This window comes from Oncorhynchus clarkii, chromosome 17 (genome assembly GCF_045791955.1).
Source record: "Oncorhynchus clarkii lewisi isolate Uvic-CL-2024 chromosome 17, UVic_Ocla_1.0, whole genome shotgun sequence".
NCBI lineage: Eukaryota > Metazoa > Chordata > Actinopteri > Salmoniformes > Salmonidae > Oncorhynchus > Oncorhynchus clarkii.
Window position 1 is genome coordinate 84,342,363 of NC_092163.1, and position 25,329 is coordinate 84,367,691.

The 25,329-nt window shown below is 44.4% G+C and overlaps 1 protein-coding gene across 1 annotated transcript in view; it reads left to right on the top strand.

Annotated features, from left to right (window-relative positions):
* The window catches only part of LOC139369527 (phosphatase and actin regulator 3-like), a 76,087-nt gene that overhangs the window by 5,059 nt on the left and 45,699 nt on the right, over positions 1-25,329 (top strand). The window lies entirely within an intron of this gene.

Below are 25,329 nucleotides of genomic sequence, written 5' to 3' on the forward strand. Positions count from 1 at the left end.
CCTGTATGCTCTCGTTGGCTGGCCCTCGCTTCATACTCGTCTCCAAACCCACTGGCTACAGGTCATCTACAAGTCTCTGCTAGGTAAAGCCAAGCCTTATCTCAGCTCACTGGTCACCATAGCATCACCCACCCGTAGCACGTGCTCCAGCAGGTATATCTCACTGGTCACCCCCAAAGCCAATTCCTCATTTGGTCACCTTTCCATCTAGTTATCTGCTGCCAATGACTGGAACGAACTGCAAAAATCACTGAAGCTGGAGACTCATATCTCCCTCACTAGCTTTAAGCACCAGCTGTCAGAGCAGCTCACAGATCACTGCACCTGTACACAGATGGGCCATCTACCTCATCCCCATACTGTATTTATTTATTTATCTTGCTCCTTTGCACCCCAGTATTTCTACTTGCACATTCAATTTCTGTACATCCTACCATGCCAGTGTTTAATTGCTATTTTGTAATTACTTCGCCACCATGGCCTATTTATTGCCTCAACTTCCTTATCTTACCTCATTCACTGTATGTAGACTTTTGTTTTCTTTTGTTCTACTGTATGTTTTTTTTCCACTAAAAGGGATCAGCTAAATATTGCGGAAAGATTTTTTGGTTCCATCAATGTAATTGTCTGCATCATTTCCAATCCCCCATATATTTTGGGGTAAATATATATATATATCCATACACACATGCATACATATACACATATATACATACACATACCTATATAGACATACATACTTTTTAAAAGAATATACCTTTATTATTATTCCCCGCAAACCCTACCTTCTTGTTGCGTGTCTGATAATCTACCATTTTATAAAGGAGTGGTTAAACATGCTAATAATGATCCTCTGAGTATATAAAAAAGGTTTGGTAAACCTCAGCTGGTATGACATCCAGCCATGGAGGCTTTAATTGTATCAATAAGTTCCTCCTCTGTAATTTGGCCTTCACATGAGTTAAATAAAGGTGAAATTAAAAAAACAAAAAAAACCCAGCTCAAATAAGCAAAGAGAAACAACTGTCCATCATTACTTTAAGATATGAAGGTCAGTCAAGAAAATTTGAAGAACTTTGAAAGCTTATTCAAGTGCAGTTGCAAAAACCATCAAGCGCTATGCTGAAACTGTCTCTTATGAGGACCGCCACAGGAAAGGAAGACCCAGAGTTACCTCTGCTTCAGAGGATAAGTTTATTAGAGTTAACTGCACCTCAGATTGCAGCCCAAATAAATGCTTCAGAGTTCAAGTAACAGACACATCTCAACATCAACTGTTCAAAGGAGACTGTGTGATTCAGGCCTTCAATGGTCGAATTGCTGCAAAGAAACCACTACTAAAGGACACCAATAAGAAGAAGGGACTTGACAGGTGGAGGGGATTAGACCGGTGTAGGGGATTAGACAGGTGGAGGGGGATTAGACAGGTGGAGGGGATTAGACAGGTGGAGGGGATTAGACAGGTGGAGGGGATTAGACAGGTGGAGGGGATTAGACAGGTGGAGGGGATTAGACAGATGGAGGGGGATTAGACAGGTGGAGGGGATTAGACAGGTGGAGGGGATTAGACAGGGAGGGGATTAGACAGGTGGAGGGGATTAGACAGTGGAGGGGATTAGACAGGTGGAGGGGATTAGACAGGTGGAGGGGATTAGACAGGTGGAGGGGATTAGACAGGTGGAGGGGATTAGACAGGTGGAGGGGATTAGACAGGTGAGGGGATTAGACAGGTGGAGGGGATTAGACAGGTAGGGGATTAGACAGGTGGAGGGGATTAGACAGGTGGAGGGGATTAGGTGGAGGGGATTAGACAGGTGGAGGGGATTAGACAGTGGAGGGGATTAGACAGGTGGAGGGGATTAGACAGGTGGAGGGGATTAGACAAGTGGAGGGGATTAGACAGGTGGAGGGGATTAGACAGGTGGAGGGGATTAGACAGGTGGAGGGGATTAGACAGGTGGAGGGGATTAGACAGGTGTAGGGGATTAGACAGGTGGAGGGGATTAGACAGGTGGAGGGGATTAGACAGGTGGAGGGGATTAGACAGGTGGAGGGGATTAGACAAGTGGAGGGGATTAGACAGGTGGAGGGGATTAGACAGGTGGAGGGGATTAGACAGGTGGAGGGGATTAGACAGGTGGAGGGGATTAGACAGGTGGAGGGGATTAGACAGGTGGAGGGGATTAGACAGGTGGAGGGGATTAGACAGGTGGAGGGGATTAGACAGGTGGAGGGGATTAGACAGGTGGAGGGGATTAGACAGGTGGAGGGGATTAGACAGGTGGAGGGGATTAGACAGGTGGAGGGGATTAGACAGGTGGAGGGGATTAGAAAGTGGAGGGGATTAGACAGGTGGAGGGGATTAGACAGGTGGAGGGGATTAGACAGGTGGAGGGGATTAGACAGGTGGAGGGGATTAGACAGGTGGAAATCTTTCCTTTGGTCTGATGAGTCCAAATTTGAGATTTTTGGTTCCACCTGCCGTGTCTTTATGAGACACAGAGTAGGTGAACGGATGATCTCCGCATGTGTGGTTCCCACCTTGAAGCATGGAGGAGGAGGTGTGATGTTTTGGGGGTGTTTAGCTGGTGACACTGTCAGTGATTGTCCCTCTCTCCTCCAGCCCTCTCTCCACCGTCCCCCTCTCCTCCCCCCTCTCTCCTCTATCCCTCTCTCCTCTATTCCTCTCTCCTCCATCCCTCCTCCGTCCCTCTCTCCACCGTCCCTCTCTCCACCGGCCCTCTCTCCTCCCCCTCTCTCCTCCGTACCTCTCTTCTATTTCTCTCTCCTCCGTCCCTCTCTCCACCGTCCCTCTCTCCTCCCCCCTCTCTTCTCTATCCCTCTCTCCTCTATCCCTCTCTCCTCTATCCCTCTCTCCTCCATCCCTCTCTCCTCCGTCCCTCTCTCCTCCGTCCCTCTCTCCTCCGTCCCTCTCTCCTCTGTCCCTCCCTCCTCCGTCCCTCCCTCCTCCGTCCCTCTCTCCTCCATCCCTCTCTCCTCTATCCCTCTATCCCTCTCTCCTCTGTCTCTTTCTCCTCCATCCCTCCTCCAGCCCTCTCCTCCGTCCATCCCTCCTCCGCTCCGTCCCTCTCCGCTTCGTCCCTCTCTCCTCCGTCCCTTTCTCCTCCGTCCCTTTCTCCTCTATCCCTCTCTCCATTCCTCTCTCCTCTATTTCTCTCTCCTCTATCCTTTTCTCCTCCATCCCTCTCTCCTCTATCCCTCTCTCCTCCATCCCGCTCTCTATCCCTCTCTCCATCCATTAGAGCCTATTTAGACATATTGTATAAAAGACAGAACATACAGAGCTCCATGTATGTGTGTGTACATACAGTTGAAGTCGGAAGTTTACATACACTTAAGTGGGAGTCATTAAAACTCGTTTTTCAACCACTCCACAAAATTCTATAGTTTTGGCAAGTTGGTTAGGACATCTACTTTGTGCATGACACAAGTCATTTTTCCAACAATTGTTTACAGACAAATAATTTAACTTATAATTCACTGTATCACAATTCCAGTGGGTCAGAAGTTTACATACACTAGTTGAATGTGCCTTTAAACAGCTTGGAAAATTCCAGAAAATGATGTCATGGCCTTAGAAGCTTCTGATAGGCTAATTGACATTATTCGAGTCAATTGGAGGTGTACCTGTGGATGTATTTCAAGGCCTACCTTCAAACTCAGTGCCTATTTGCTTGACGTCCTTGGGGGCAATTTCCAAACGCCTGAAGGTACACGTTCATCTGTACAAACAATAGTACACAAGTATAAACACTATGGGACCACGCAGCCGTCATACCGCTGAGGAAGGAGACGCATTCTGTCTCCTAGAGATGAACACACTTTGGTGAGAAAAGTGCAAATCAATCCAAGAACAACAGCAAAGGACCTTGTGAAGATGCTGAAGGAAACAGGTACAAAAGTATCTATATCCACAGTAAAACAAGTCCTATATCGACATAACCTGAAAGGCTGCTCAGCAAGGAAGAAGCCACTGCTCCAAAACCACCATAAAAAAGCCACACTATGGTTTGCAACTGCACATGGGGACAAAGATCATACTTTTTGGAGAAAAAGTAGAACTGTAGAACTGTTTGGCCATAATGGACTGGTGCACTTCATAAAATAGATGAAATCATGAGGTAGGAAAATTATGCGGATATATTGAAGAAACATCTCAAGACATCAGTCAGGAAGTTAAAGCTTGGTCACAAATGGGTCTTCCAAATGGACAATGATCCCAAGCATACTTCCAAAGTTGTGGCAAAATGGCTTAAGGACAACAAAGTCAAGGTATTGGAGTGGCCATCACAAAGCCCTGACCTCAATCCTATTGAAAATGTATGGGCAGAACTCAAAAAGCTTGTGTGAGCAAGGAGGCCTACAAACCTGACTCAGTTACACCTCCTCTGTCAGGAGGAATGGGCCAAAATTCACTCAACTTATTGTGGGAAGCTTGTGGAAGGCTACCCAAAATGTTTGACCCAAGTTAAACAATTTAAAGGCAATGCTACCAAATACTAATTGAGTGCATGTAAACTTCTGACCCACTGGGAATGTGGTGAAATAAATAAAAGCTGAAATAAATAATTATCTCGACTATTATTCTGACATTTCATATTCTTAAAATAAAGTGGTGATCCTAATTGACCTAGGTCAGGGAATTTTTACTAGGATTAAATGTCAGGAATTTTGAAAAACTGAGTTTAAATGTATTTGGCTAAGATCTAAACTTCCGACTTCAACTGTAGGTTGGACATCTGTAAGATTCAAGACCCTTTAATGACACAAAAATCTGTCAGTCAGTCTATCCATCCATGACATCCATCCATCTATCCATCCATCCATCCATCCATCCATCCACCCATCCATCCATCCATCCACCCATCCATCCATCCATCCACCCATCCATCCATCCATCCATCCATCCATCCATCCATCCATCCATCCATCATGTGTGTTCTCTGTCTCCAGAGCTGCCCACATGCTTGCTGTGTGTGTCTGACCGGCTCTGTGTACTGTGAGGGAGTTGTTCAACTGTATATATGATGAAATATGAGGTTTGTACCTTTATGATATTTACCTGATTGAGATATTCCTTTTTATTTGTGCACCTTCGTTTTTGGGTCCCCTTCGTGCCCAGTGTTTTAGGTACATTCTGACCATATTATGTCTTTTCATGTCAAGTAATCTATGCCTTAAGTTGACTGGAGAACATTTTTTGTTACATATAAGCTTATTTTTTTAAATATATTTTTTGCACCATATCCCTGGATCTCATTGAATGTTTTGGCCGTTTGACTTTTGGGAACTTCAAATGTGGACTGTATGTGTCACGGATAGATGCCCACCCGGACCCTCCCCTATAGTGTCAGGTTTGCGGCCAGAGTCCGCACCTTTGGGAGGGGGGTAGAGATCAGTAGAGATCTTTTTATTCTCTCTCGGTTGGTCAGGGTGTGACTTGGGTGGGAAACTCTATGTTCTTTGCTTCTATGTTTTGGCCGGGTATGGTTCTCAATCAGGGACAGATCGTTGTCTCTGATTGGTAATCATACTTAGGCCGCCATTTTTCCTTTTGTATTTGTGGGTAGTTGTCTTTGTTAGTGGCATTATAGCCTAAGTAAGCTTCACGGTCGTTTCCTTGTTCCTTGTTGCCTACATTTATCAATAAAAGAAATGTACGCTCACCATGCTGCACCTTGGTCCGGTCATTTCCATGACGACAGCGATCGTGACAGTATGTGTCCTAAATGACCCCTCTTCATGCTTGGGCAGTGGCTATGGTGAGTTGGTAAGGAAGTCACTGCACCATCCCTCTCTCCATCCCTCGCTCCCCCACTCCTCTCTTCCATACCTCTCTCTTCCATCTCTCTCTTCCATACCTCTCTCTTTCATCTCTCTCTTCCATCTCTCTCCCCCCCACTCCTTTCTTCCATACCTCTCTCTTCCATCTCTCTCTTCCAGAGAAGAAGGGGGGGCGTGGAGGGGCAGTGAAGGGGAGAAGAGGAGAGGAAGTGTTGGGGAGGCGGTGGAGAGGAGGGGGCGGAGGAGTGGAGGAGGCGGATGGGAGGATAGGAAGTGTTGGGGAGTAGGAGGCGATGGAGAGGAGAGGAGGGGGAGTGGAGAGGAGAGGGGGAAGGGGGAGAAGAGGTGGTGACCTAATGATGATGTAGATTTTAATACATGCTTCATATTTTATTAACCAGCTCACTATTTTCTCTCTCTGCTGCTAATATTTATAATTCTATTATATTGGGATGGAGTCAGAGAGGAGAAGAAGGGAGAGGACAAGAAATGAAGCGAGAGGATAAAGGAGAGGAGAGGACAGGAGAGAGGAGGGGAGAGGACAGGAGAGAGGAGGGGAGAGGACAGGAGAAGAGGACAGGAGAGAGGAGGGGAGGAGAGGACAGCAGAGAGCAGGGGAGGGTACAAGAGAGGAGGGGAGAGGACAGCAGAGAGGAGGGGAGAGGACAGCAGAGAGGAGGGGAGAGGACAGGAGAGAGGAGGGGAGGAGAGGACAGCAGAGAGGAGGGGAGAGGACAGCAGAGAGGAGGGGAGATGACAGGAGAGAGGAGGGGAGAGGACAGGAGAGAGGAGGGGAGAGGACAGGAGAGAGGAGGGGAGAGAACAGGAGAGGACATGAGAGAGGAGGGGAGAGGACAGGAGAGAGGAGGAGAGAGAGGAGGGGAGAGGACAGGAGAGAGGAGGGGAGAGGACAGGAGAGAGGAGGGGAGAGGACAGGAGAGAGGAGGGGAGAGGACAGCAGAGAGGACGGGAGAGGACAGGAGAGAGGAGGGGAGAGGACAGGAGAGAGGAGGGGAGAGGATAGGAGAGAGGAGGGGGGAGGACAGGAGAGAGGAGGGGAGAGGACAGCAGAGAGGACGGGAGAGGACAGGAGAGAGGAGGGGAGAGGACATGAGAGAGGAGGGGAGAGGACAGGAGAGAGGAGGAGAGAGAGGAGGGGAGAGGACATGAGAGAGGAGGAGAGAGAGGAGGGGAGAGGACATGAGAGAGGAGGGGAGAGGACAGGAGAGAGGAGGAGAGAGAGGAGGGGAGAGGACAGGAGAGAGGAGGGGAGAGGACAGGAGAGAGGAGGGGAGAGGACAGCAGAGAGGACGGGAGAGGACAGGAGAGAGGAGGGGAGAGGACAGGAGAGAGGAGGGGAGAGGATAGGAGAGAGGAGGGGAGAGGACAGGAGAGAGGAGGGGAGAGGACAGCAGAGTGTAGGGGAGAGGACAGGAGAGAGGAGGGGAGAGGATAGGAGAGAGGAGGGGAGGACATCAGAAGAAAGTTGGAAACAGGACGTCCCTTTGTTGAAGGACATGGTGTCTATGTCCCTTTTCCAATTATATTGTAGGTCCCATAAGGCTCTGGTCAAAAGGGTCTAAATAGGAATGAAGTTCAGTTTGGGACTTGAGACAGTGAGTAAATGCTGCTGTTAGAAGGTATTGAAACACTTACACACACACAGACACACACACAGACAGACACACACACACACACACACACACACACACACACACACACACACACACACACACACACACACACACACACACACACACACACACACACACACACACACACACACACACACACACACACACACACACACACACACACACACACACACACTGCTGTGACGAAGGGCATCAGTTGCTGTGTGTGTGGATGGGGAGGGAATGATTCATGTGATGCAATGCAGAAACACACTGGTCTATTTAAATAACGGGTTACTTAGAGAGGTTCTACAATATTGCCTATATAGAGGAGGAAGAGCCCTATATGTTCAGTTTCTACACACCTATGGAGCCCAAAGTAGTGCACTTTATAGGGAAGTGGTATTTAAATCTTACGCTAGGAGGGCTGGAGTACTGCCGGTAAGACTTGTACGTCTGGGAACCGACTGTACGTCTGGGAACAGCCTGGGATACGGAGACACTGAGACCAGGACACGACGTAGTTACTTGTACGTTCTGAGAACCGACTGAACTATCAGCCTGGGATACGGAGACACTGAGACCAGGACACAACGTAGTTACTTGTACGTCTGGGAACCGTGAAAGTTATTTAAGATACTCTTCAGAGAGGTAGAGTTTTGGATGTTTTCTGAAGATGGGCAGGGACTCTGCTGTCCTAGCTTCAGGGGGAAGCTGGTTCCACCATTGGGGTGCCAGGACAGGGAAATGCTTTGACTGGGCTGAGTGGGAGGGGTGGGAGGGCCAAAAGACCCGTGGCGGAACGGAGTGCTCAGGTTGAGATGTAGGGTTTGAGCATAGGCTGAAGGGTAGGGAGGAGCAGTTCCTCTTGACGCTCCGCAGGCAAGTACCGTTGTCTTGAAGATGATGCAATCTTCGATTGGAAGCCAGTGGATTGTGAGGAAGAGTGGGGTCACATAGGATTCTGGATAAATTGCAGGGGTTGTATGGGACAAGCGGGGAGCCCAGCCAACAGAGAGTTGCAGTAGTCCAGACGGGAGATAACAAGTACCTGGATTAGAACCTGCTCCACTTCCTGTGTGAGGAAAGGTCGTACTCTAAGGATATTCCTCTTCCTGTGTGAGGTAGGGTCCTACTCTACGGATGTTCCTCTTCCTGTGTGAGGTAGGGTCGTACTCTACGGATGTTCCTCTTCCTGTGTGAGATAGGGTCGTACTCTACGGATGTTCCTCTTCCTGTGTGAGGTAGGGTCGTACTCTACGGATGTTCCTCTTTCTGTGTGAGGTAGGGTCGTACTCTACTGATGTTTCTCTTCCTGTGTGAGGTAGGGTCCTACTCTACGGATGTTCCTCTTCCTGTGTGAGGCAGGGTCGTACTCTACGGATGTTGCTCTTCCCGTGTGAGGTAGGGTCGTACTCTATGGATGTTCCTCTTCCTGTGTGAGGTAGGGTCGTACACTATGGATGTTCCTCTTCCTGTGTGAGGCAGGGTCGTACTCTACGGATGTTCTTATTCCTGTGTGAGGTAGGGTCGTACTCTATGGATGTTCCTCTTCCTTTGTGAGGTTTAGTCGTACTCTACGGATGTTCCTCTTCCTGTGTGAGGTAGGGTCGTACTCTACGGATGTTCCTCTTCCTGTGCGAGGTAGGGTCGTACTCTACGGATGTTCCTCTTCCTGTGTGAGGTAGAATCGTACTCTATGGATGTTCCTCTTCCTGTGTGAGGTAGGGTCGTACTCTACGGATGTTTCTCTTCCTGTGTGAGGTAGGGTCGTACTCTACAGATGTTCCTCTTCCTGTGTGAGGTAGGGTCGTACTCTACGGATGTTCCTCTTCCTGTGTGAGGTAGGGTCGTACTCTACGGATGTTCCTCTTCCTTTGTGAGGTAGGGTTGTACTCTACGGATGTTCCTCTTCCTGTGTGAGGTAGGGTCGTACTCTACGGATGTTCCTCTTCCTGTGTGAGGTAGGGTCGTACTCTATGGATGTTCCTCTTCCTTTGTTGAGGTTTAGTCATACTCTACGGATGTTCCTCTTCCTGTGTGAGGTAGGGTCGTACTCTACGGATGTTCCTCTTCCTGTGTGAGGTAGGGTCGTACTCTACGGATGTTCCTCTTCCTGTGTGAGGTAGGGTCGTACTCTACGGATGTTCCTCTTCCTGTGTGAGGTAGGGTCGTACTCTACAGATGTTCCTCTTCCTGTGTGAGGTAGGGTCGTACTCTATGGATGTTCCTCTTCCTGTGTGAGTTAGGGTCGTACTCTACGGATGTTCCTCTTCCTGTGTGAGGTAGGGTCGTACTCTACGGATGTTCCTCTTCCTGTGTGAGGTAGGGTCGTACTCTACAGATGTTCCTCTTCCTGTGTGATGTAGGGTCCTGCTCTACGGATGTTCCTCTTCCTGTGTGAGGTAGGGTCGTACTCTACGGATGTTGTAGAGCATTAACCTGCAGGAGTGAGTCAGTGCTTTGATGTTTGCAGAGAACGACAGGATGTCACACCAAGGTTCTATAGTACACTACAGTACAGTACACTGCAGTACATTGCAGTACACTACATTATAGTACAGCACACTACATTATAGTACAGTACACTACATTATAGTACAGCACACTACAATACAGTATAGTACACTGCAGTACACTACTCTACCCAGACAGGATGACCACATCAGTGAATCAACCCACTCAGGTGACGCACCCCCTCCAGGGACGGTATGAGAGAGCCCCAGTAAAGCCAGTGACTCAGCCCCTGTAAAAGGGTTAGAGGCAGAGAATCCCAGTGGGAAGAGGGGAACCGACCAGGCAGAGACAGCAGGGGCGGTTCGTTGCTCCAGGGCCTTTCCGTTCACCTTCACACTCCTGGGCCAGGAGTGTACACCACAGTACACACCACAGTACTGTACACTATAGTACACTATAGTACATTATAGTACACTACAGTATAGAACACTACAGTATAGAACACTACAGTATAGAACACTACAGTATAGAACACTAAAGTATAGAACACTACACCTTGGGGCGGCAGGGTAGCCTAGTGGTTAGAGCGTTTGGCCAGTAACCGAAAGGTTGCAAGTTCGAACCCCCAAGCTGTCGTTCTGCCCCTGAACAAGGCAGTTAACCCACTGTTCCTAGGCCGTCATTGAAAATAGCCTAGTTAAATAAAGGTAAAATATAAAATATAAAATATAGTACACTACAGTATACAACATTATAGTACAGTACAATAGACTACATTATAATACACTACAAAATAAAATAATACATTACAGTACACTACAGATTAGTACACTATATTATAGTACAGTATAGTACACTATATTACAGTATATTACACTATGCTATAGTACAGTATATTACACTATATCACACTATGCTAGTACAGTAGACACCCCAACCTAGCCTGTATAATGCAGTTAGCCTGTGGTTGCAGCAGGCAGGGGAATCAATGCTAAAGCACTTTGTTGCAAATCCCTGTTCACCTGCTGTACTGTAGATAAGACTTAGACTACTGCTGATGTAGGTGCTGCTCCCTCCCCTCTTCCTTCCTTTCAGTGGTTTATTGGTCCTATCTAATAAAGTATTTGTAGTAAATATTGAATGAAATCCATTCCATGTTTAGAGTAGCAGACGCTTGTGTTTTGTTATGGATCTGTAATTACTGTTGTTGGTTCCCCAGGGACCCATCCAGCCCGTCTCTCCCTTCCATCACTCAGACACCAGGCTGTGAGCAGTCAGAGCTCATTCTAAATCACATCCTATTGCACTATTTTTCAAGAGTGCTCATAAAGATACATGTTTTAACTTTTATTTATTCAGGGTAGCCCAATTTTAGACCAGGGCCTCATTCCCAGTCGTGCCCTGAGTACAAACATTTTGTCACAACAGGAAGAAGAATTTACATCAAAACTAAACAAGAAGAATACAATTAACCACCAGGCACAACCTCAACAATAAACCACTGACTGACGGTCGTTGCTGTGCCGTTTCAGATGAGGGAGGGCAATTAAAAAAAAACAATTATGAGCATGACCTTATTTCTATTACAGCATATTGGATCACCGTCATTCATATTTTTTATTTAAAAATATATTGGAGTAAGATCATTTATTTATTTCAGGATATGTATACCAAGTATATCCACATCACCATCAGACCATTTTATTGGTAAACTACACGGTAATGTAAAATTTGTATTTTTCCAGTGATCCAGTACGTAATATAGTAGGCACTTATAATTTGGTTGTAATCCAGAGATTTGAGGCTGTGGAACGATTCAGATTGTGGATTTAAAAGAAAACATGAATCCACAGCGTACACCTTTGTTTCTAAGTCCTGTACTTCTAAACCCTTGATATTATTGTTGGATCTGATTTTAATAGCTAACTTTTTAATGGAAATAATAAATATATATGCTGATAGAGGACAACCTTGTTTACTCCTCTTGACAGTTTAAAGGGATTGGCATCCCGCTAGCGGGACAACTTCCGGTGAAACTAGAGTGCGTGCAATTCAAATAAAATAATCATTCAAATGATGGATATTAAACATTTAGGTACATACAAGTGTTTTATATCGGTTGAAGGCTTAAATTCTTGTAAATCTAACTGCACTGTCCGATTTACAGTAGCTATTACAGCCAAAGCATGCCATGCGATTGTTTCAGGATGGCGCCCCACATCAAAATATTTTTCCCCCGGCACAAGTTTCATAAATTCACAAATAGCAATTAAATATTCACTTACCTTTTGAAAATCTATTTGAAAATCTTCCTCTGAATAGTCATCCAAAGATCCCAGCTATAACATGTAGTGTTGTTTTGTTCGATAAAATTGTTTATATCCAAAAAAGTAAGTTTAGTTGGCGCCAGCGATTTGAGTAATCCACTCGTTCAACATGCAGAGAAAAGATTCCAAAAATCTACCCCTAAACTCCTCAGATTCCCTAAAATGTAATCAAACTATAATATTTCTTACAGAAAGAAGTATGTTCAATAGGAAACCGATTTTAGCAGGTGCGTCTTGTCTATATAACATGAATTTCCAAGACATTGTCCCTGTACTAAAACTGATATTTCTTATTCGTTTTGGAAGTTACAAGCCTGAAACCTTGAACATAGACTTCTGACACACTGTGGAAGCCATAGGAATTGCATCCTGGGAGCTAGAATTCAGTCCATGGTCTCTCAAACAAAAAATATCTGGTTTGTTTTTATTTGGATTTTCTCCTACCGTATCTGTTGTGTTATAGTCTCCTACATTATTTTAACATTTCTACAAACTTCAAAGTGTTTTATTTCCAATGGTACAAATTATATGTATATCCTGGCTTCAGGGCCTAAGTAACAGGCAGTTTACTTCAGTCAGGCGGAAATTGAGAAAAAAAGGGGCCTCACCCTAGTTAAAACTTTCTGAGAAGTAGCATCCCTCTGCTTGAGCAGGGTGTTTCAGTAGGCTAAACTAGCTAGCTGTGTAAGGGAAACTGAAAGTGAAAAAAAACCAAGATCTCTCTATTTCTCTCTTGCTTCTCCTTCATTTTGGAAGAAATGAATTTGTTCAAAACTGTTAAACTTTCTCTCTCTTTGAGTCAACTACTCACCACATTTTATGCACTGCATAGCTAGCTAGCTGTAGCGGATGCTTTCATTACTAGATTAATTCTCTGATCCTTTGATTGGGTGGACAACAAATCAGTTCATGCTGCTAGAACTCTGATCGGTTGGAGTAGGTCCTCCTAGGTTTTGTATCAAAGTCAATGTGCTCAGAGGAAGATGGAAGCTAGCTGTTCACCATGGTGCTACCAAACAGAGTGCTGTTAAGGCTTCTGTAGAACTACTGTAGAACTTATTTGCCAAATAGTGTTTTAATCAGTTATTTGGTGACGTGATCATATTTAGTGTAGCTTTATCTATTTGTTTCACCATTTTTATTGGTCCTCCACTTCCTCCTCTGAGGAGCCTCCACTGTACTACAATTCATTCAACACCAGTCATAGTGGCATCAGGGAATCAAGATACAAGGATTTTTGTAGGTTATTCCAACAGTGGGTGGCACTAAAACTAAAGGAGAATTTACCTAAATTGGTCGAGACCATAGTGACCTCAAGAGTTAACCAATCCTGCGAGTAGCTTTGGTAGCTAATTGTTTTATTCATAAGTATTAGGGTTTAGGGCACATCCCAAGTTGACTGTTCTCTAAAGGTCTGAACCACAGAGACAGATATGATTCCCAGAATATTGATTGGTCATTATAGAGCCTGTCGCTGAAGAGATTCAACATGTTCCTATTACAGATTACAAGGTTTCTCTCTCTTTCTCTCTCTGTACCTCTCTCAATTCAATTCAATTTAATTCAAGGGGCAAATAAAATTTGATTTGATTTGCATGGGAAACATTTGTTAACATTGCCAAAGCAAGTGAGGTCTCTCTCTCTCTCTCTCTCTCTCTCTCAATTCAATTAGATTCAATTAGCTTTATTTGCATGACTAAACAATGTACATATGTGACCGACTGGCTCGATTTGGTCTTATGTAGCAAAATGTGTGTTCTTTTTTACATTGGATAAAAGTATGGACTCAGAGATAAAACATTGTATGTCATACACTACAGTTGAGGAACAATGGGAAAGTCATTCTGCTTTGAAAGTTGCTAAACTTGTAACCCCACTTTTGAGAAAATGTCCCTGGAATGTTTTGGTACCTCCTGGAGAGCTCTTCTTTGTCTACACCCATTCATCATCGTTTACACCCTCTTAAGCCTTAGCCCCACCCATCTCTTTAAGGATTCACATATGAGGCCATGTGTTAACCTCTCTGATCTCCCAAACCCGGAATCGGTATCGTGACTACAGCCTCAAGCTCATTACCATAACGCAACGTTAACTATTCATGAAAATCGCAAATGAAATAAATATGCCATCTCGCAAGCTTAGCCTTTTGTAAACAACACTGTCATCTCAGATTTTCAAAATATGCTTCTCAACCATAGGAAAACAATAATTTGTGTAAAAGTAGCTAGCTAGCAAAGCATTTAGCTTTAGCATTAGCGTTAGCATCCAGCACGCAACATTTCAACAAAAACATAAAAGCCTTCAAATAAAATAATTTACCTTTGAAGAACTTCTGATGTTTTCAATGAGGATACTCTCAGTTAGATAGCAGATGCTCAGTTTTTCCAAAAAGATTCTTTGTGTATTAGAAATAGCTCCGTTTTATACATCACATTTGGCTACCAAAAAAACCCCGAAAATTCAGTCCTCAAAACGCGAACTTTTTTCCAAATTAACTCCATAATATCGACTGAAAACATGGCAAACGTTGTTTAGAATCAATCATCAAGGTGTTTTTCACATATCTCTTCATTGATACATCGTTCTTGGACACACGAGCAGCTGGCAATTGCGCACCGAATTCCACGCAGGACACCAGGCGGACACTTGGAAAATGTAGTCTCTTATGGTCAATCTTCCAATGATATGCCTACAAATACGTCACAATGCTGCTAAGACCTTGGGCGAACGACAGAAAGTGTAGGCTCATTCCTTGCGCAATCACAGCCATATAAGGAGACAATGGAAAACAGAGCTTCAGAAATTCTGCTAATTCCTGGTTGATGCATCATCTTGGTTTCGCCTGTAGAATGAGTTCTGGGGCACTTACAGACAAAATCTTTGCAGATTCTGAAACTTCAGAGTGTTTTCTTTCCAAAACTGTCAAGAATATGCATAGTCGAGCATCTTTTCGTGACAAAATATTGCGCTTAAAACGGGAACGTTTTTTATCCAAAAATGAAATAGCGCCCCTAGAGATCTAACAGGTTAAACAGAGTGAGTACAATAGTGTACTAAACAACCAAAGATTGACACTAAAGGCTGGTTTATGCTACGTCTATCGACATGTCTGCATACAATTATCGCAGTGACATCATGAACATTCTATTGTCGCCCAACATAAAACTTGTTGTTGTTGTTATGAAAAGTATAAACACAAAAATGACAGGCTGTGTGACATCAGCAGCCTGGTGGTCCAAAATAACGAAAGTGTTGTATTTTAACACCAATAATCCCAATCTGTTTAAACATGAATTTAGTACATTTCAATCTAGCAAACCAGGTAACTAAAAGCAACTTTCTAAACAATGTTTTGGTTCGTTTCTAGCTTGTTAGCTAGCTAGCTAACTTTAAGTTAACTTTAAATTAGCTTGCTAGCCAGTTCAAATAATGACATATAGCTGACAACGTCTTAACTTTAGTGAATTTGGATGAATTATTTCAGGAAAATAAACTCACAACAAGATCATTATTTAAAAGTTTAGCCGCAAGCTAATTACAGAAAATAGCCTACAGTGGTGAGTGTGACGAGGGTAAAAGCAGGGCGTTCTACCAGAGAATTTTCGAACTTGGACACTCGTTCGCCTAACGTTATCCTATATCCTTTATCTAGTCCTATACGTTGTTCTTCACACACACACTGTATCAAATAACATCTAAATGTATCTGTCACATGCATAGGATACAGAAAGTGTAAACGATATAGTGAAAGGTTACTTACAAAGTAGAGTCTTTTGTTTAGACAAAAATATATATATATATCTAAATATATTTATCTTAACAATTAATCATAATCCCAACTCAAAACATTACTACCCTGCATGAATCTGAAGGTAGCTATAGCTAACTAACTAGGTTCAATGTTAGCTCCCTAGCTAACATTAGGCTATAACTAGCAATGCAAATGGCTCTGATTGGACAATAACAATAAGCGTGCAGGTTGGTTGGTCTGTCTACTCATCTTATGTCAGGCAGCAATGTAGTGCGCTGCCAACCCACAGCTCTCTGCGTCTTCCCCCAACAGGACAGGTAGCCTATCCTCATCAGAGAGGTCTTTGAAACCTTGAATAATGCTTTCAAATTTGAGGAAATGACAATCTAATTGTTTTATATATATTTTAAACATTTTATCAGAAAATGTAGCTCTGTCTCAGGTTCTGCTGTGGTACAGTGGTTGCACAACCGTTCCTCTACAGGGAACCAGGTTTAACTGTGTTTTACCCTTCTCAATGGCAAGACTGTTCTCACTGAGCCTGTAAATTTGTCAAGGTTTTTCTAAGGTTTACTGTCAATTTAGGGTCAGATAGCACTGCATTTTGCTTTGTGCTTGTGTTTCCCAAAAGGTAATGTAGTTTTGTTTTGACTGTGTTGTAATTTGATTTATTCGGATTGATTCGATGTTCTAGTCAGCCCAGGACCAGCTGGATGAGGGGACTGAGGCTTCAGTGTGTTAGTAGAACAGGTTTGTGAACTCAGCCCCAGGACCAGCTGGATGAGGGGACTGAGGCTTCAGTGTGTTAGTAGAACAGGTTTATGAACTCAGCCCCAGGACCAGCTGGATGAGGGGACTGAGGCTTCAGTGTGTTAGTAGAACAGGTTTATGAACTCAGCCCCAGGACCAGCTGGATGAGGGGACTGAGGCTTCAGTGTGTTAGTAGAACAGGTTTGTGAACTCAGCCCCAGGACCAGCTGGATGAGGGGAGTCTTTTCTTTGCTCAGCTCTTGGCATTGCAGGGCTTGGTAATGATATGAATGGGGGCCACTGTATTTTAGATGTTTCCAAAACTTAATTGCAATTTTTTTAGTTTTCATTATTAGTGGTTATTTGCCTAATTATGTCCTGCATGTCAAGGCTCAGGAGAAGACCCAGATGCAGACAGTTTCTAAGTAACACAGTTTGTTACTCAAACAGCAGGTCAAGGGCAGGCAGAGGTCAGTAGTTCAGTGCATAGTCTGGAAGATACAGAATGGCAGGGTCAGGGTAGGCAGAACGGAGACAGACAGGAGCAGAATGGCAGGGTCAAGGTAGGCAGAACGGAGACAGACAGGAGCAGAATGGCAGGTCAGGGTAGGCAGAACGGTCAAAATCGGGAAAGCTAGAAAACAGGAACCAGAGACAGACAGGAGCATGCTGATGGGCTTGACGAAACAAAACGAACTGACAACAGACTAACTGAGAACACAGGTATAAGTACACTGGGGATAATGGGGAAGAAGGGTGACACCTGGAGGGAGGTGGAGACAAGCTCAAAGACAGGTGAAACAGATCAGGGTGAGACGCTGCATGCATTGTTTGGAGTTTTCCTCTGAACATGTAGGAGAATCTTACAGAACTCTGCATGCAAATCAAATCAAATCAAATCAAATCAAATTTATTTATATAGCCCTTCGTACATCAGCTGATATCTCAAAGTGCTGTACAGAAACCCAGCCTAAAACCCCAAACAGCAAGCAATGCAGGTGTAGAAGCACGGTGGCTAGGAAAAACTCCCTAGAAAGGCCAAAACCTAGGAAGAAACCTAGAGAGGAAACAGGCTATGTGGGGTGGCCAGTCCTCTTCTGGCTGTGCCGGGTGGAGATTATAACAAAACATGGTTAAGATGTTCAAATGTTCATAAATGACCAGCATGGTCGAATAATAATAAGGCAGAACAGTTGAAACTGGAGCAGCAGCACAGTCAGGTGGACTGGGGACAGCAAGGAGTCATCATGTCAGGTAGTCCTGGGGCATGGTCCTAGGGCTCAGGTCCTCCGAGAGAGAGAAAGAGAGAAGGAGAGAATTAGAGAACGCACACCTAGATTCACACAGGACACCGAATAGGACAGGAGAAGTACTCCAGATATAACAAACTGACCCTAGCCCCCCGACACATAAACTACTACTGCAGCATAAATACTGGAGGCTGAGACAGGAGGGGTCAGGAGACACTGTGGCCCACTCCGAGGACACCCCCGGACAGGGCCAAACAGGAAGGATATAACCCCACCCACTTTGCCAAAGCACAGCCCCCACACCACTAGAGGGATATCTTCAACCACCAACTTACCATCCTGAGACAAGGCTGAGTATAGGCCACAAAGACCTCCGCCATGGCACAACCCAAGGGGGGGGGGGGGGGGGGGGCGCCAACCCAGGGTGCAGGGTTTAAATGGGGTGTTTGTCCCATTGGGTGAAATCTTGTTTTGCAAGTGGACCCCACAACTTGTTGCCATGAAGTGCAATTGGTTCAATGACACATTCAATTACTTTTAGACATATTTTTTAAATTAAATTTGAATTGTTTGGTTAATGGCGTAGAATGCCCTGCGTGCTTTCTCTCTCAGTTCATTCACTGCCTCATTAAGGTGTCCAGTTGAGCTTATTTTAAATCTGAGTAATTGTAGTGTGTGCAGGACTCTATATACAGTATTTTGTACCAATTGAGAAGTTGGTCTAATTCCCTGAGATCTGGATCTTCTCTGGAAAATCGTATTTTGGGGCTTTTAATGCGAGGTCTGGCAGTACTGCTCTAGCAGGTCCAGGCTCTGCTGTAGGCCATGTGATGTGGGTGACAGCAGGCACAGGTCATCTGCGAAGAGCAGGCATGTAACCTCTGAATTGTGGAGACTAACACAAGGGTATTTTTTTCTTTTTCTTTCTAGAACAATTTGTTGATGTAAATATTGAAGAGCGTATGGCTCAGATTGCAGCCCTGACGAAGGCCCAGGCCCTGGTTAATGAATAATGTTATTTTCTTGCCATTTCTTCCCCAAATCAAATCAGATCAAATTCTATTTGTCACATGCCCCGAATACAACAGGGTAAACCTTACAGTAAAACGCTTACTTACAAGTTCTTAACCAACAATGCAGTTTTAAGAAAAATAAGAGGTAAGAAAAATATTTACTACATTTTATTTTTTTATTTCACCTTTATTTAACCAGGTAGGCCAGTTGAGAACACCTTTATTTAACCAGGTAGGCTAGTTGAGAACACCTTTATTTAACCAGGTAGGCTAGTTGAGAACACCTTTATTTAACCAGGTAGGCTAGTTGAGAACAAGTTCTCATTTGCAGCTGCGACCTGGCCAAGATAAAGCAAAGCAGTTCGACACATACAACAACACAGAGTTACACATGGAATAAACAAACATACAGTCAATAATACAGTAGAAAGTATCTATATACAGTGTGAGCATATGTGGTAAGATTAAGAAGGTAAGGCAATAAATAGGCCATAGTGGCAAAATAATTACAATTTAACAATTAAACACTGGAGTGATAGATGTGCAGAAGATGAATGTGCGATACCAGGGTGCAAAAGAGCACAACAAAAAATAACAATATGGGGATGATGTAGTTGGGTGGGCTATTTACAGATGGGCTATGTACAGGGGCAATGATCGGTAAGCAGCTCTGACAGCTGATGCTTAAGGATAGTGAAGGAGATATAAGTCTTCAGCTTCAGTGATTTTTGCAATTCGTTCCAGTCATTTGCAGCAGAGAACTGGAAGTAAAGGCGGCCAAAGAAGGAGTTGGCTTTGGGGATGACCAGTAAAATATACCTGCTGGAGCGCGTGCTACGGATGGGTGCTGCTATGGTGACCAGTGAGCTGAGATAAGGCTGGGTTTTACCTAGCAAAGACTTTTATAGATGACCTGGAGCCAGTGGGTTTGGCGACGAATATGAAGCGAGGGCCAGGCAACGAAAGCATACAGGTTGCAGTGGTGGGTAGTATATGGAGCTTTGGTGACAAAATGGATGGCACTGTGATAGACTACATACAATTTGCTGAGAAGTGTGTTGGAGGCTATTTTGTAAATGACATTGCCCATGTCAAGGATCGGTATGATAGTCAGTTTTACGAGGGAGTGTTTGGCAGCGTGAGTGAAGGCTGCTTTGTTGCGAAATAGGAATCCGATTCTAGATTTAATTTTGGATTGGGATATGGATCCTATTTATAGACCTAAGCTCATTACCATAACGCAACGTTAACTATTCATGAAAATCGCAAATGAAATGAAATAAAGATGCTAGCTCTCAAGCTTAGCCTTTTGTTAACCTCTCTGATCTACCCATCCCGGATCCGGTATCGTGAATACAGACTCAAGCTCATTACCATTACGCAACGTTAACTGTTCATGAAAATCGCAAATGAAATGAAATAAATATGCTAGCTCTCAAGCTTAGCCTTTTGTTAACAACACTGTCATCTCAGATTTTCAAAATATGCTTCTCAACCATAGGAAAACAATCATTTGTGTAACAGTAGCTAGCTAGCGTAGCATTTAGCGTTAGCATTATCGTTAGCATTTAGCAGGCAACACTTTCACAAAAACCAGAAAAGCATTAAAATAAAATCATTTACCTTTGAAGAACTTCAGATGTTTTCAATGAGGAGACTCTGTTAGATAGCAAATGTTCAGTTTTTCCTGAAAGATTATTTGTTTAGGAGAAATCGCTCCATTTGGTGCGTCACGTTTGGCTACCAAAAAAACCTGTATCCAGGAGTGTATTTATCCCGGCAAGCTCATTAGCATAACGCAACGTTAACTATTCATGAAAATCACAAATGAAATGAAATAAATATGCTAGCTCTCAAGCTTAGCCTTTTGTTAACAACACTGTCATCTCAGATTTTCAAAATATGCTTCTCAACCATAGGAACACAATCATTTGTGTAACAGTAGCTAGCTAGCGTAGCATTTAGCGTTAGCATTATCGTTAGCATTTAGCAGGCAACACTTTCACAAAAACCAGAAAAGCATTCAAATAATAATTTACCTTTGAAGAACTTCAGATGTTTTCAATGAGGAGACTCTGTTAGATAGCAAATGTTCAGTTTTTCCTGAAAGATTATTTGTTTAGGAGAAATCGCTCCGTTTGGTGCGTCACGTTTGGCTACCAAAAAAACCCGAAAATCCAGTCTCTTATGGCTAATCTTCCAATGATATGCCTACAAATACGTCACAATGCTGCAGACATCTTGAAGAAACCACAGAAAGCACATGGTCGTTCCTGCTGCATTCACAGCCATATAAGGAGACATTTGAAAACAGAGCTTCAGAGATTCTGCCCATTTCCTGTTAGACGTTTCATCTTGGTTTCGCCTGTAGCATGAGTTCTGTGGCACTCACAGATAATATCTTTGCAGTTTTGGAAACGTTAGACTGTTTTCTTTCCAAAGCTGTCAATTATATGCATAGTCGAGCATATTTTCGTGACAAAATATTGCGCTTAAAACGGGCACGTTTTTTTTTATCCAATAATGAAATAGCGCCCTCATAGATTCAACAGGTTAATGTGAGTCTGGAAGGAGAGTTTACAGTCTAAGCAGACCCCTAGGTATTTGTAGTTGTCCACATATTCTATGTCAGAACCGTCCAGAGTAGTGATGCTAGACGGACGGGTGGGTGTGGGCAGCGATCGGTTGAAGAGGATGCATTTAGTTTTACTTGCATTTAACAGCAGTCGGAGGCCACGGAAGGAGTGGTGTATGGCATTGAAGCGCATCTGAAGGTGTGTTAACACAGTGTAGAAGAGCCAGAAGTATACAGAATGGTGTCGTCTACGTAGAGGTGGATCAGAGAATAAGAAGCAAGAGCGACATCTTTAATGTATACAGAGAAAAGAGTCGGTCCGAGAATCGAACCCTGTGGCACACCCATAGAGACTTCCAGAGGTCCGGCCAATACGTGTCTCCGATTTGACACACTGAACTCTATCTGAGAAGTAGTTGGTGAACCAGGCGAGGCATTCATTTGAGAAACCAAGGTTGGTGAGTCTGCCGATAAGAATGCGGTGATTGACAGAGTCGAAAGTCTTGGCCAGGTCGAAGAATAGGGCTGCACAGTATTGTCTTTCATCGATGGCAGTTATGATATCGTTTAGGACCTTGAGCGTGGCTGAGGTGCACCCATGACCAGCTTGGAAGTCAGATTGCATAGCGGAGATATGATTCAAAATGGTTGGTGATCTGTTTGTTAATTTGGCTTTCGAAGACTTTAGAAAGGTAGGGTATGATATAGGTGACCGCGGCAGCTTTCCAATCTTTAGGGATTTCATACGATACAAAAGAGAGGTTGAAAAGGCTAGTAATAGGGGTTCCAGATTGTCTAGCCCAGCTGATTTGTAGGGGTCCAGATTTTCCAGCTCTTTCAGAACATCAGCTATCTGGATTTGAGAGAAATGGAGGAGGCTTGGGCAAGTTGCTGCGGGGGGTGCAGAGCTGTTGACCGGGGTTGGGGTAGCCAGGAGGAAAGCATGGCCAGCCGTAGAGAAATGCTTATTGAAATTATCGATTATCGTAGATTTATCGGTGGTGACAGTGTTTCCTAGCCTCAGTGTAGTGGGCAGCTGGGAGGAGGTGCTCTTATTCTCCATGGACTTTACAGTGTCCCAGAACTTTTTGGAGTTAGTGCTACAGGATGCACATTTCTGTTTGAAAAAGCTAGCCTTTGCTTTCCTAACTGCGTGGGTATATTGTTTCCTAACTTCACTGAAAAGTTGCATATCACGGGGGCTATTCAATGCTAATGCAGTATGCCACATTATGTTTTTGTGCTGGTCAAGGGCAGTCAGCTCTGGAGAGAACCAAGGGCTATATCTGTTCTTAGTTCTACATTTTTTGAATGGGGCATGCTTTTTTAAGATGATGAGGGAAGTACTTTTAAAGAATAACCCGGCATCCTCTACGGACGGAATGAGGTCAATATCCTTTCAGGATACCCGGGCCAGGTCGATTAGAAAGGCTTGCTCGCTGAAGTGTTTTAGGGAGCGTTTGACGGTGAGGGTGGTCATTTGACCACGGACCCATTACGGACGCAGTCAATGAGGCAGTGATCGCTGAGATCCAGGTTGAAGACAGCAGAGGTATGTTTACAGATTTAGTGTTGTACCTGGTATGTTCCTTGGTAATTTGTGTGAGATTGAGGGCATCTAGCTTAGATTGTAGGATGGCCTGGGTGTTAAGCATATCCCAGTTTAGGTCACCTAACAGAACAAACTCTGAAGATAAATGGAGGGCAATTAATTCACATATGGTGTCCAGGGCACAGCTGGGGGCTGACAGGGGTCTATAACAAGCGGCAACAGTAAGAGACTTGTTTCTGGAAAGGTGAATTTAAAAAAAGTAGAAGCTCGAACTGTTTGGGGATAGACCTGTATAGCATGACAGAACTCTGCAGGCTATCTCTGCAGTAGTTTGCAACTCCACCCTCTTTGCAGTTCTATCTTGGAGGAAAATGTTGTAGTTGGGGATGGAAATCTCCAAATTTTTGTTTGCCTTCCTAAGCCGGGATTCAGACACTGCTAGGACATCAGGGTTGGCAGAGTGTGCTAAAGCAGTGAATAAAACAAACTTAGGGAGTAGGCTTCTAATAACATGCATGAAACCAAGGCTTTTACTGTTACAGATGTCAACAAATTATAGCGCCTGGGGAATAGGAGTGGAACTGGGGGCTACAGGGTCTGGGTTAACCTCTACATCACCAGAGGAACAGAGGCGGAGTAGGATAAGGGTACTGCTAAAGGCTATAATAACTGGTTTTCTAGTGCATTGGGGACAGAGAATAAAAGGAGCAGATTTCTGGGCGTGGTAGAATAGATTCAGGGCATAATGTACAGACAATGGTATAGTAGGATGTGAGTACAGTGGAGGTAAACCTAAGTGTTGAGTGACGATGAGAGAGGTTTTGTCTCTGGTGGCGTCAGTTAAGCCAGGTGAGGTCTCCGCATATGTGTGGGGTGGGACAAAAGAGCTTTATAAGGCATTTTGAGCAGGCCTGAGGGCTCTACAGTGAAAAAGAACAATAAGAACTAGCAAAGACAGCAGTTGACGAGGCATATTGACATTAGAGAGAGGCATAAAGCAATCACAGGTGTTGCTCAGGAGAGCTAAGACAACAATGGCTAAATGGCGATGAATGGGCAGAGCGGGTCAGTTAGGCACATATAGGACCTGAGTTCGGGGCTGGGTCAGACAGGTAAACAAAATTAGGTACCGTGTTGTTGAAACAGTCCAGGGGGCATCAGCTGTGTAGCCGAGTGATCATAGGGTCAAAAGAGCAGCAATAGGTGAGTCAGGGTATCACTACTATGCTAGGTGAGCAGGACACAGCGTTCAGAAAGCTAGCGGGGCGGCGACATTGTAACAGAATAGCCTGTTGAGACCACATCGGGCGATCACGTCGGCAGTCCAGTCTTGATGGATCGGCGGGGCTCCGTGTCGATAATAAAGGGTCCAGGCCAATTGGCAAAGGAGGTATTGTAGCCCTAGAATTAGCTGGTATATGGGCCTAGCTCGAGGCTAGCTCAAGGCTAGCTGGTGCTTGCTTCGGGACCGTTAGCTAACAGTAGCCACACGTTTGCAGCTAGCTAGCTGCAATGATCCGGTGTAATGATCCAGAGCGGCAGGAATCCGGTGATGTGGTAGAGAGAAGCAGTCCGATATGCTCTGGGTTGATATCGCGCTGTGCAGACTGGTAGGTTTTGTCCGAGCTAAGGCTGGCTGGTGACTGAGAAAAAGGTGAAGACCGCTAGCCGTGGCTAACAAAGGCTAGTAGCTAGTTAGCTGGCTTGACCCTGATGGAAGTTCCAGTTTTAAGGAATACAACTTGCAGATCCGTACCACATTGGGTGAGGCAGGTTGCAGGAAAGTATATTTAGTTTGTAGATAGAAAGTGAGATTAAGTTATATACGAAAAATACTGGCTATTTACACGGGATAAGACACGGGATAAGACACGGGATAAGACACGGGATAAGACACGGGATAAGACAAAGACAAACACACACGTCCTACTGCTACGCCATCTTGGGTTTATACGATATTCTGGGTATCCATGTGATTAGCTGTTCAGCAGCCTTATGGCTTGGGGGTAGCAGCTGTTCAGCAGTCTTATGGATTGAGGGTAGAAGCTGTTCAGCAATGTTATGGATTGGGGGTAGAAGCTGTTCAGCAGTCTTTTGGATTTGGGGCAGAACCTGAAATTATTTAGGTTACCATCAGGCCCGCATGCTTTAAAAAATGTGAGTGCCTGAAATTTCTTATAGAGCTCCTGGTCAGTAAATTAGGGAATCCAATTGA